General features: G+C 43.1%; 1 pseudogene; it reads right to left on the bottom strand.

Annotated features, from left to right (window-relative positions):
* Positions 1-9,367: 9,367 nt before the first annotated feature.
* Positions 9,368-12,562, bottom strand: LOC125128480 (adenylate kinase 2, mitochondrial-like; annotated as a pseudogene).
* Between the last annotated feature and the right edge of the window lie 290 nt (positions 12,563-12,852).

Genomic DNA, 12,852 nt, shown 5'->3' with positions numbered 1-12,852 from the left:
AACCAGCCTCAGATTAAAAATATTCAAAACAATAAAAATTTCTAGAAAGTTCCAAAAAGCAAAACTTGAACTTGCCATGTGCTGGCAACTATTTACATTGCATTTACATTGTATTTACAGCTATTAACATATCATTTGCATTTTTTAGGCATTATAAGTAATCTTATAGAAATTAAAGTATATGGGAGCATGTGTGTAGGTTATGTGCAAATACTACACCATTTTGTATAAGGGACTTGAGCATCCGCAGATTTCAATATCCAAAGAGATCCTGGGACCAAGTCTCCCAATGATTGTATTCCGTTTTCCATTTTTGCTACTAGAAGCAGCCATATGACTCATATACATATGTAAGCAGAACTCTCTCAGATAAAATTTCCAGGGAAGTTTTATTTCCAGATGAAAAGGGATAATTACGACTGACAGAGCCCTTTTGTTCCTTTTGTCCCTGTTGTCTCTTCCTACTTGCAGCTTAGAAAGCAGACATGCGGCCTGGAGATGCAATAGCCAGTTGGTGACGTGAGGGGACAAGCATGAGAACAAAAGTTTGTAAGCTAAGGAAGGTTGAGAAGGAAGATTGAAAGAGTCTTGCTCCTTGTCAGCATTTCTCAGCAGCTGTACTAATGCTGGACACTCAGTTCTGGATTTCTTATTTTGTAAGAAAAAGAAAACTCTTTTTTATTAACCCACTATTACTCACTGTTGCAGACAGGTATCTTGTTATCTTGTTACTTGCAACCAAAAGCACTTTTTGTTTGTTTGTTTGTTTGTTTTTGCTTTTTAGGGCCACACCTGAAGCATATGGAAGTTCCCAGGCTAGGGGTCAAATCAGAGCTGCAGTTGTCTGCCTATGCCACAGCCACAGCAACACTGGATCCAGGCCAAAACTTCGACCTACACCACAGCTCACGGCAAGGCTGGATCCCAACCCATTGAGCGAGGCCAGGGATCAAACCCTCATCCTAATGGATCTTAGGTTCATTAACTGCTGAGCCATGAAGGGAACTCCTCAAAGCACTTTTAACAAGCCAGTTATAAGACTTTTATATTTTAAAATTATCTAAATATATCAGTGTTATAGTGGATTTATTTTACTGTCCAGGGGCAGCTGCTTATACACAGAAAGCACCATTTATAGTTAATCTGAGTTTATGGAGTTTTCTTGTGACTCATCCTGTTAAGGATCCAATGAGCTGCTGCATATATATGTATGTGTGTATATATATAGTTAATCTAGGTTTAAATTGTTATAACTTTATTGAAGATATAAATTTTCCATAAGCCTTGAAGTTTAATTTTTAAAATTTTATCTTTTGGGAACCCTCCTGCACTGTTGGTGGGAGTGTAAATGGGTACAACAACAATGGAAAACAGTATGGAGATTCCTCAGAAAACCAAATATAGAATTACTATATGATCCCATAATCCCATTCCTGGGCATATATCCAGACGAAATTTTCTTTTGAAAAGATACATGCACCCCTTGTATGTACCTTGCAGCACCATTCACAGTAGCCCAGACATGGAAACAACCTAAATGTCCATTGACAAATGAATGGATTAAGAAAATGTGGTATATATACACAATGGAATACTACTTGGCCATAAAAAAGAACAAAATAATGCCATTTGCAGCAAGATGGATAGAACTAGAGATTCTCATACCAGGTGAAGTAAGTCACCTGGTATGAAAAAGACAAATACCATATGATATCACTTATATGTGGAATCTAAAATATGGCATGGATGAACCTATCTACAGAACAGAAACAGACTCATAGACATGGACAGCAGTCTTGTGCTTGCCAAGGGGGAGGTGGAAGGGGAGGGAATGGATGGACTGGGAGTTCAGGGTTAATAGATGCAAACTGTTTCATTTAGAATGGATAGATAGGAGTTCCTGTCATGGCTCAGCAGTTAACGAATCTGACTAGCATCCAGGAGGATGCAGGTTTGATCCCTGGCCTTGCTCAGTGGATTAAGGATCTGGCATTGCCGTGAGCTATGGTGTGGGTTGCAGATGTGGCTCAGATCCTGCATTGCTGTGGCTGTGGCATAGGCCGGCAGGTACAGCTTTGATTTGACCCCTAGCCTGGGAACCTCCATATGCTGTGAGTTTGGCCCTAAAAAGCAAAAAAAAAAAAAAAAAAATTTAGAGTGGCTAGACAGTGAAATCCTGCTGGATATAGCACAGGAAACTATGTCCAATCACTTGTGATAGAACATGAAAGATAATATGAGAAAGAGAGTGTGTATAGATGCATGACTGGGTCACTTTGCTGTACAGCAGAAATTGACAACAATATAAATCAACTATAATAATTTTTTTTAAAAAATTATCTTTATTTTAGATAATAAGTGCCATTCTAGAGATTTATGCAAAGATGAAGAAAAAAAATTTTTTCACAGATAAGCATTTGAGTTAGGCCTTAAAGAAGGAAGAGAAAAGAAAATTCCAGAAAGAATAATACATAAACTCAGAGGCATGAAAAGGTACGATGTGTTAGATGGGTGTGAGAGGCCAGAGAAGGAGAGATGAGGCTGGAAAGAAAATTGAAATACAAATTTTCAATCTTATATATAAGACTAAGCAGTTTAAACTTTATCCTACAGCAAACTGGGAAGCTCTTAGGAGTTTTGAAGGGCGTAACATGATTACATTAGACCAACTTTTTAAAAATTTTAAATGCCTCACTTTATCTTTTAACATACCTAAAGGGCTCATTTAATTATCAGCATTTCCCTGCTCTTTTTGGGGGAGAGTGGATTTTTTTTTTAATCAAAATTTGTTGATTTATAATGTTTTGTTATGTTCAGGTATATAGCAAAATGATTCAGTTATACATACACACGCAACACATATATTCTTTTTTCATGTTCTTTTCCATTATAGGTTATTACAAGATATTGAGTACAGGGGTTGCCATTGTGGCTCCGCAGAAATGAATCTGACTAGGATCCATGAGGACCCAGGTTCGATCCCTGGCCTTGCTCAGTGGGTTAAGGATCCAGCGTTGCCATGAGCTGTGGTGTAGGTCACAGATGCGACTCAGATCTGGCGTTGCTGTGGCTGTGGCCTAGGCCAGTGGCTACAGCTCCCATTTGACCCCCAGCCTGAGAACCTCCATGTGCCTCTGGTGCGGCCCTAAACACACACACACACACAAAAGATACTGAGTACAGTTTCCTGTGCTATATACAGTAGGTCCTTGTTGATTATTGTATATATAGTAGTCTGTATATGTTAATCCCAAACTCCCAACTTATCCCTCCTCCAACCTTTCCCCTTTTATGACCATAAGTTTGTTTTCTAAGTCCGTGAGTCTGTCTCTGTTTTGTAAATAGGTTCATTTGTATCATTTTTTGAGATTTTAATATGTGATATCATATGGTATTTGTCTTTCTAACATACTTCATTTGATATGATAACCTCTACGTCCATCCATGTTGCAACAAATGGCATTATTTCATGCATTTTTATGGCTGAGTAATATTCCATTATATAAATATACCACATCTTCTTTATCCAGTGATCTGTCAATGGACATTTAGGTTGCGTCCATGTCTTGGCTATTGTATATAATGCTGCTATGAACATTGTGGTGCATGTATCTTCTCAAATTATTGTTTTCTTGGGACATATGCCCAGGAGTAGGACTGCTATTTTTGTTTTTTTAAGGAACCTCCATACTGTTCTCTGTAATGGCTGCAATAATTTATATCCCCACCAACAGTGTAGGGGGGCTCCCTTTTCTCCACATCCTCTCCAGAATTTATTTGTAGTCTTTTTGATGATGGCCATTCTGACTAGTATGAGGTGATACCTAGCATTGTGATGCTTTAAACCAGATTGGACATTTAGCTAGTCATCACTACCAACAACTGACTGGTAAGTGGGAAATGAAGAGAAAACCAGATTGACTATGGACAAAATAATAGGAAAGTCACTTTCTCTGCACAGCAAAGGTAAAGTAGGCAACTCTGAATCAGAAGCACACAAAAAAAGCAGAGTAGAAAATACAAATATTAACTGGTTATATACAGCCTGCCAGTGGAAGGCACTAAACCCATGGGACTTTAGAAATCTGGTTATCAGAGATAACTACCACTTATGAAGCAAGTACATTTTGGAGGGCCTGGCCCCAACCCAAACTCTCCAGCTCTCTGCTCCAATCCTTGCTTATCAAATGGCCTTTGATTATTAATTCATCATCACTAGTTCTTCAATATTAGAGACTGGCAGTGGAAAAGAAAGGAAATAGAATGGGCTTTTATACATCATTCTTTTAAGAGTGTATCTAGAATTAGATCCTGGGGCTCTAACAAGACTGAGTTTCTTGCCTGAAAGCTGTGGACCAGACCCTGGTCTCATGGGTGAATCCAATCCTGGTGCTCACTTAGCCAGGTTTCTCCAAGTGACACCATTATTTCCCTGTCCTGCCCCTTCTATCATGTCACACCACGGACTCCACTTGAGTTGAATAAGAATCTACATGGAAGCAGAACACAGTCTGGCCAGATGCATGCATTTCCTGTGCCTGCCCCAGGACATATTCCAGGTGTTGTGGCCAAGCTATCCACTCATGACTGATCCCTGAACCAATTCCTATCACCTGGTCCACGTCCTTCTGACCAACTCTTAAAAGTTCTGGCTGGTGGTTTTTATATCCCTTCTCCTACTTATTTCTCCGGTGTTCCCATTGGATTTGACCTTAGCTGACTCAAAAAGCCTTGGTCAAATCACCTTTCCTATTTTGGCCTGTCTCTCTCCACCCCTACCCTGAACTGAAGGGCTGCTTTCTTTCCCACCAGGCCTGCCTTGACCTTGCTGAGAAGACTTAGACCCACAGAACTATCCAGGGCCCACTCACTCCTCCTGTCAGAATAAGAAAATATTGGAATCAACCGCGCTAGGTTCAGCATGAGGTGTGACGATCCCAGCGATTTCCAGAACCATTGTCTGGGCTCTTCTACCTCTGGATTTGAGTTCAGCACAAAGGCAGGGAAACACTCAGCTGGACTGGTGATTTCCCAGGGATGCTCTGAGAAAGTAGCTGCTTTAGTAAGTAGCATCTGTAGACTGAAGCTTTTCCTACTTGGCAGCCCATATCTGCCCTGTCAGCTGTCACCATTTCCATAGCACTGATTATGGAATGACTGATGATACTGTGGCTGCAGCCACTCCCAACTCACAATTAAGTCATAGCAGCTCAGCATTTTCACTTTTAAATTACTTACCATTCTGAGGTAGGTATTGGAGCCAGGTAGGCCTGAGTTTGAATACCAACCATACCTACTCAACCCCATCTTCTCTGAGTCTCAGTTTTCTCAGCCATGAAATAACTGTTATACCTCCATAACTGTTATACCTCCCTCACAGATAAGCCACATAAAAACATCTAGCCTACTGACAGTGTTAATTCTGATTCCATCCTGAGGCAGAATCTCCAAGATCCTAAAGATCTGTTTCACCTATGAGTCCTTTGTACTCAGTTGTAATTCTCCCTTGCCCTTAAGTCAGGAGAAGGTGGTAACCTCAGTGAGACTTGGGACTCTGACTGGACAAGCTTCTGGAAAGGAATAGTGTTAGGGGTGGGCGTAACACTAAAGGAAATGCTTACTCCCTGGCTTTTAAACCTCAGTGGGCATGAAAATCATTTAGGGAGTTTACAGAAAATACAGATAAAGAAGTGGGGTTAAGGATCTGGCATTGTCACTGCAGTGGCTCAGGTTACTGCTGTGGTGCAAGTTCAATCCCTGGCCTGGGAACTTCCACATGCTGCAGGCATAGCCAAAAACAAAAAACAAACAAACAAAAAAATACAGATACCCAAGACCTTCCCTCAGTGACTGAGAGTCACTAAGTCACTGAGAATCAGACTCAGCAACCTATATTTTAAATGTTTCCCAGAATATTCTTATATGTACCAACGTTTGAGAATTACTGCTCTATCTGGAAGTTTCTCTCTTTTCTCTCTGACCTAGTTATTCTGGTAGAGTGGGTGGTGGGGCCCAGTTGAGTGCTAGGTTATAATTAAAAAATATTTGGTCTTTGTCTCCAGTTCCTGGCTCAAAGCTCCCAAATCCTTGGAACTTCTTGAGTGATAAGATAAGCCTTGGGGCGGGGGAGGTGTTGGGGGAGACCTACACTAGATAGCTTCAGGATGGGACTGAGCGGGAGAAAAACTAACCTAGTGATTAAAGGACTAGACTTTCAGCTCTATCCCTTGATCTCCTCAGGGAGGGGAGAAGGGTGGATTCTGAATTCAGCTACCAAGGGCCAGTAATAATCACGCCTATGTCCTAAAAAACAAGTTCCATGAGCTTCCAGGTTGGTGAACACATTCAAGTGCTGGGAAAATGGTACAGTAGCAGAGAACATGGAAGCTCTGTACCAATCCCCACTCCCACCTTCGTCCCCTATAACTTACTCTGTCATCTGTAGGGGAGCAAAATTTGCCACTACAAAATATTTCTTTGGCTTATAGGTTATTTTGAACTGAGAACTATCAAGGCCCAAAAGACTCAGAAGAACCTTTGACCTTCCCCCTAATTACCTAAGGAATGTAGATAGAGAACAATTCCAGCAAGAGAAGTATCGCCCTAGGTAACTATAGTATGAACTAGGTATGATTGATAGGGAAGAATCTAGCAAAGACTGCTTGTTAAAATTCCTCTTTCTGTCTCATTGTCTTGGCATGGCCCAGCAAACATTTGTTTACTAACAAACATTTGCTTTCCCATCTCATGTCAATTGCCTTCCTCCCCTTTAAAGTCCCAAACCACTACCCCCAACATCCTCTTTTGTCTTTGACCAAAGAAGGTGAGTGAGGGCTTCCGACATTTTGGTGAGTTACTCAGTTTCCCTGGGACTCTCCTATGTATACATGTTATTAAACTTTTGTTTGATTTTCTCCTGTTAATCTGTCTCATTTCAATTTAATTCTTAGCTCAACCAGAAGAATCTAGAAGTGTAGAGGAAATTTTTTTCTTCTATGACACTTCTCTTCTGTTCGGCTGATCCTGAGTTATATCCTTTATAATGAAGTGGTAAACATAAGTAATGTAATTTTGTGAGTTCTTTGAGTCATTCTACAATATTACAAAAGCTGAGGAGAGCTCATGGGAATTCCCAAATGTGTAGTCAGTCAGGCAGAAGAATGAGTAGCCAAGGTATCCCATTTTCAGCTGATCTGTGCTGAAATGTGGGACTGAGCCCTTTAACTAAATGGGATCTGACCCTACCTCTAGGTATATAGTGTCAGAAATGAATTGAATTGTTGGGCATCCAACTAGTATCATAGTATTGGTTGGTTATGTGGAAAAACAACACACAGTGTCAGAAGTGGTAACAGAAAAAACCACTACACAGGTGCCTAACACATTCTGTCTCTCCCTGACCTCACCCAGCCCTTGTATAACCACACTTGTTTATAGAATGTGGTTGAGCCCAGAAGAAACAGCCAATTCCACTACAATTCTCTGACCTAAATTCAGTCTTAACTTTTTGAAGAGGAATAGATGTGGAGCTAAAATTTTTTCTCTTCAAGCCTACTCAAAAGGAGGGCAGAATTTGCCTATAGGCTTCTGACGCACCGCTCACCCAGAGGGCAGCCTCCAACGAGTCAGCAAGCAAAAGGCCTGCTCTACAGTAAGGTGAAAGCTCATTTGCTGGAATCATTTATGCACCAGCTGACTGCTTTGACTCTGGCTAGACCCTGCCTAAGCTAGTCACCTTTTGAGCCTAGTCATCTAGTGTCTGCCAGACCCCTTCCATCTAACTAGATTCTCCTCCCCGTTCCTCTTGGCTATTTATCAGTGGTCAAGCCTTTCCTCCTGCCCCAAAGTTGCTGCAATAAACTTAGTCATTTCCACTAGCATGTGCCCCAGGGGTCTAGGTAAAGTCTTCTCTGATAAGCCTTCCTATGCTGGCCTCACATCTGAAGTTCCAGCTGTGGCTGCTGTCCTCATGTTTGTTGTTAAAATGCTATCCCCTCCCTTCCATGCCTCCTCGCTCCTTCTTCCTAGAGAAACCACACAAGTTCATCAATTAGTATGACTCATCTTGGTATACTTGCTGGCATACCTGAAACCATTGCAAAGAGGCCTCATTCTTAATCTTTCTTAAAATATGTGATGATATTTGACAGAGATTTCTTATTCACTACAAAGTTAACCTGGTAAATGATTGTCTCACACACCTTCAGGGAGAAAGACACAGTCAGTTTGAGATGGCACAAAATCAAGGGACATGACTAAGGCCCATAGAATGAACTGGCCAAGTGCTTCTACTTTGAGCAGAGGCTCAAGTCCTCCATGAAGGAGAATCTTCCCCAGGACTAGAGAGCTATACTGTAGAGCTGCCAGTAACTAATGGAGAGTACCTACCAGCTACAGGGTCATCCCAGGGACTTCACCTGGGTACAACCTGGTATAGTGCCCCAGGCAACTCCCAGTCACTAGGCCTAGCAAGTTCCTTACTGTAACTATAATGGATCAACACTAACTCTAAGAAATCCCTCCCTCCAAATGTGGTTTAGTCTCCTCTTCCCTGACAGAAATAGTCCCTGTCCTGGCCTGACTGATTTGGTGGTCTCCATATCTGTTATGGAAGCCGCTTATGTGAGGGTTGGGGGAAAATCCTGTGGGGCTTGGGCTCTTCCTCAGTTGACAAACCCATTACTATCAAAATGATTCCCACCCTGCACCATCCACCTTCTGGGCATAATAATCTTCTCCAACTAGAGCTTGTCCAGACCTTGACACTTTGATCCTTGGAGTCTCCAGCACCACACTTACAAGTGCACCATCATCTAGAGTAAAATCCCTGTCTTCTTCCAGATCCCTGCAAATCATATGAGGCCTTTTAGTTCTCACTTTGGACAGTGCCTATAGAGTATCTGATACCTGTAGTCCCATCCCAGGTGTGTACTCATAGATATCTGGCTGTGATCAGTTCACACCAAAGGCACAGGCTCAAATTCTCATTATGTACAAATGATGGGAGGAACAATGGCTATTAGCAGCCCTCTCAGGACCCTGGAAAACATATATTTAAATGCCATCAACTTTTAAGGACTAGCGGCAGAGTGCTACTTACTCTCCAATGTCTTCTCCTTTATATAACACTAATAGACTCCCTAGAATAAAGATTATATATTTCCCATCCTACCCTGAAATTTGATAGGATTATGGGATATGAAGAGAAGTAAAGTATAGAACTTTTAGGATGTGTCCTTAAAGGGAGGGGGACTGCCCTTTCTGCAACATTCCCTCTCCTTGACTCCTCTGCTCCACCATACTCCTCTAGATGTAGACGTGGTGACATACCTCCTTGGCCAAGTGGCCACACCCTACAAGCAACAAGTTAGAGGGAGTCTAGGTCCCGGAAGACCATATTGAGCAGAACAGCCATCCTAACCTTGGACCACCTGTTGAGATAAGCAATGGTGTGAGCCTGAGCATCCCTGAACATCCCTTTTGGATATGCCAAGAATGCAAGACCTTGACCGCTCTTTAGCCTACTGTTTCTGAGTTGAGTTTGCAGTGGGCAGTTTGCAAGGGATAAAGTAACATTTTCTCCCAAAGAGCAGTCTTGCTTACTACTCACTATGAAAGTGGTAGATTCCAGTTAAAATACAAACTCAATATAGGTAGAGTATCCACCTTAGTCCCTCCATGTTGCCTCCATAGGTCTTAAGGGGAATGGGGAACTAGCAACAACATATCCATGTTGCCTGCTGTGCAGTGAGTAATACAATCTTTTGTCTCAGACTCTGGAATCTTGTATCTTTTGCCAGCATCCATGAAACAGTAATTTATTAGCTTGCAAGTAGAGTAAAACCACAGAATTTCACATATAAACCACTGGATTGTTTTTAGGAAAGAAATCAACTTGTATCTCTATTGAACTACTGTTACTTTGAATCTTTGTTACAGTCAGCCGAATCTAATCCTAACTAATGAAAGAGTAATTTTTCAAAGTTCTGATTTGAAAGAAAAAAAATACTACATATTGTCAGAAATTGATCTTTCAAGCTGAGCAAGTTATGATCAATTCAAAAGCAAGAAATTATAAAAGTGTTGGGACCTCTTGAACAAGTGGCATTGAATAGAGGAATCAAGAGCACACTGTGGAGTTCCCTTCGTGGCTTAGCAGCTAATGAACCTGACTAGGATCCATGAAGATTCAGGTACCATCCCTGGCCTTGCTCAGTGTGTTAAGGATCTGGTGTTTCTGTGAACTGTGGTGTAGGTCACAGACTCGGCTCGTATCCTGTGTTGCTGTTGCTGTGGCATAGGCCAGCAGCTGTAGCTCCAATTCAACCCCTAGCCTGGAACCTCCATATGCCTCTGGTGTGGCCTTAAAAAGCAAAAAAAAAAAAAAAAAAAAATTACACTGTGACTGATTACCAGATAATGGAAGGGACTAAATCAAAGCTTACTGAATCAGGCTGGCAAAATCATGGGAGTGAATTCTCCACATTCATTTAAGGTAATCTTAAAATGTTTCTAGAATGCTACTTTCTGCCAAGAATTATAAACTTGGAGTTCCCATTGTGGCTCACAACCAGTATCCATGAGGGTGCAGGTTTGATCCCTGACCTTGCTGAATGGGTTAAGGATCTGGTGTTGCTGTGAGCTGAGGTGTAGGTGGCAGATGCAGCTTGGACCCTGCGTTGATGTGGCTATGGGGGACGTCGGCAGCTGCAGCTCCGATCTGATCCCCTAGCCAGGGAACATCCATATGCTGCAGATGTGGCCGTAAAAAAGAAAAAAGCATCATAAGCTCCCAAGCCAGGGATCAAACCCACGCCACAACTGTAACCGGAGCTGTTGAGTGATCCTAGTCACAGGATTTGAGGATGGAAAGGACAATGTTTGAATAGTATTGCTTAGGACACTTGTTCATTTATTAGAAAGAGTCCCTTCACACATTGTGGATGGAGGAAGGCAAGAGTGTAGGACCGTGGCATGTGCTGGATGTTGGCCGAGAGCTTACCTGCCAGAGCAGTTGGGCTGGTAAGTCAGGAAGGGGGTAAGACCACCTGCCCCTCCTGCTGAGCCACCGCCCCCAGGAACACATTCCCTATATCTTTCAAACGTGGAGATGATTTCTTGATCTCAAAGTATGGGGAACCAGGGTTAGCAGTCAGCTCCTGCCCTGTTTCAAGCTACAGGACAGCAGTGTGATTTCCTGCGTCCCTGGGCTGGCATAAGATTATGATAAAAGTGAGGTCTTAGGGCACTGGCTTTAGAAAATATTGTGACCAGTCCAAGTCCAGAGTAAATGAAAATGTGATTCCTTAGAAAGAAACTGCATCTCCCTGTTTTTACTAATACCCTTCAATCAGTGTTTTAAAAAATTAATTTTTCCCTTTGCTCTTAATTTTTAAAATTCCTACTCTGCTTTTTTTGTTCGTTTTTGTCTTTTTTTTTTTTTTGTCTTTTTAAGGCTCACCTGTGGCATATGGAGGTTCCCAGGCTAGGGGTCCAATCAGAGCTGTAGCCTCCAGCCTAAGCCAGAGCCACAGCAACGCAGGATCCAAGCTGCATCTGCGACCTACAGCATAACTCAGCAACACCAGACCCTTATCCACTGAGCGAGGCCAGGGATAAGGGATGCTTGTCGGGTTCGTTAACCTCTGAGCCACATCGGGAACTCCAAGACTCCTACTCTACATAAAAGAAATCGCTTCACTACCACACCTGGGGCTCTTCCCACCCTCCTCTGGAGCCTTCACCACTCCTCCCTCTCCATCCTTACCCTGATCACCCCTCCCCTCTGCCCAGCACCTAAGAGCTGGGATCACACCGTGGGTGATGAGCAGTAGTACAGCCTCCCCTGGCCTTCTGTTACCAGGATGTGGCTTTGGAGAAGGCTGCTAGGATGCTTGTAAACAAGACGTCAGTGGTCTGGGATGTGTTGATGGCAGAGTGGATGCCCTGTTTACTGTAGGACTCTGCCAGCGGGGTTGTCTGAGTGTGATAGGCCTCCAGGTGGATTTTCAAAGCCTTCTCATTATCATCTGACTGGCGAATCAAGGGTTCCCCAGTGATGCCCTCTTTCATGGGCTCCTTCGTGGAGTTGAACTCCTCATGGTAGGAACGGCCACTCTTGGGGCGAATCAGTCTTCCTGTGATTCCCTGGATCAGCAGAGAGTCTGAGATGCTGAATTCAGTCACAGAATCAAGCTTCTCTTTCCTCTTCTCCATGAGGTCATCAAGCATTTCTGCCTGCTCACAGTCCAAGGGATGCCACCTGGAAGAAAACCATTTTTGCATGGAGGGGCCTCCAAATTCTTCCCAATGAGCTCCATGACATTTCATTGCTCACCAGTTTCCCAGCATCCATAGTTGACTTCAGCTTTTTTCCCAGCTCTGAGCCAGAAGCTACCATGGCCCTCAGCATGTCCCCAGTGGCCAAATGACAGACACAGAAGTTTTCAGCCAATCTGGGTGCCTGAGTACCTTTGCCGGCCCCAGGCTGCCCCAGCAACACAGCCTGGATGCCTTTGGGACCCTCTTGGGTTGGTTCAGCCATGGGCACTTTGGGAGCCATGGCTGCCAATGTCTGTCACTCCTCACCCATGACTTTTTTTTTTTTTTTTTTTGGTCTTTTTGCTATTTCTTTGGGCCGCTCCCGTGGCATATGGAGGTTCCCAGGCTAGGGGTCGAATCAGAGCTGTAGCCCCCGGCCTACGCCAGAGCCACAGCAACGCAGGATCCGAGCTGCGTCTGCAACCTACACCACAGCTCACGGCAACGCTGGATCGTTAACCCACTGAGCAAGGGCAGGGACCGAACCCGCAACCTCATGGTTCCTAGTCGGATTCGTTAACCACTGCGCCA

The sequence above is a fragment of the Phacochoerus africanus genome, chromosome 5 (genome assembly GCF_016906955.1).
Source record: "Phacochoerus africanus isolate WHEZ1 chromosome 5, ROS_Pafr_v1, whole genome shotgun sequence".
NCBI lineage: Eukaryota > Metazoa > Chordata > Mammalia > Artiodactyla > Suidae > Phacochoerus > Phacochoerus africanus.
This window is presented reverse-complemented; position numbering and strand designations above follow the sequence as displayed.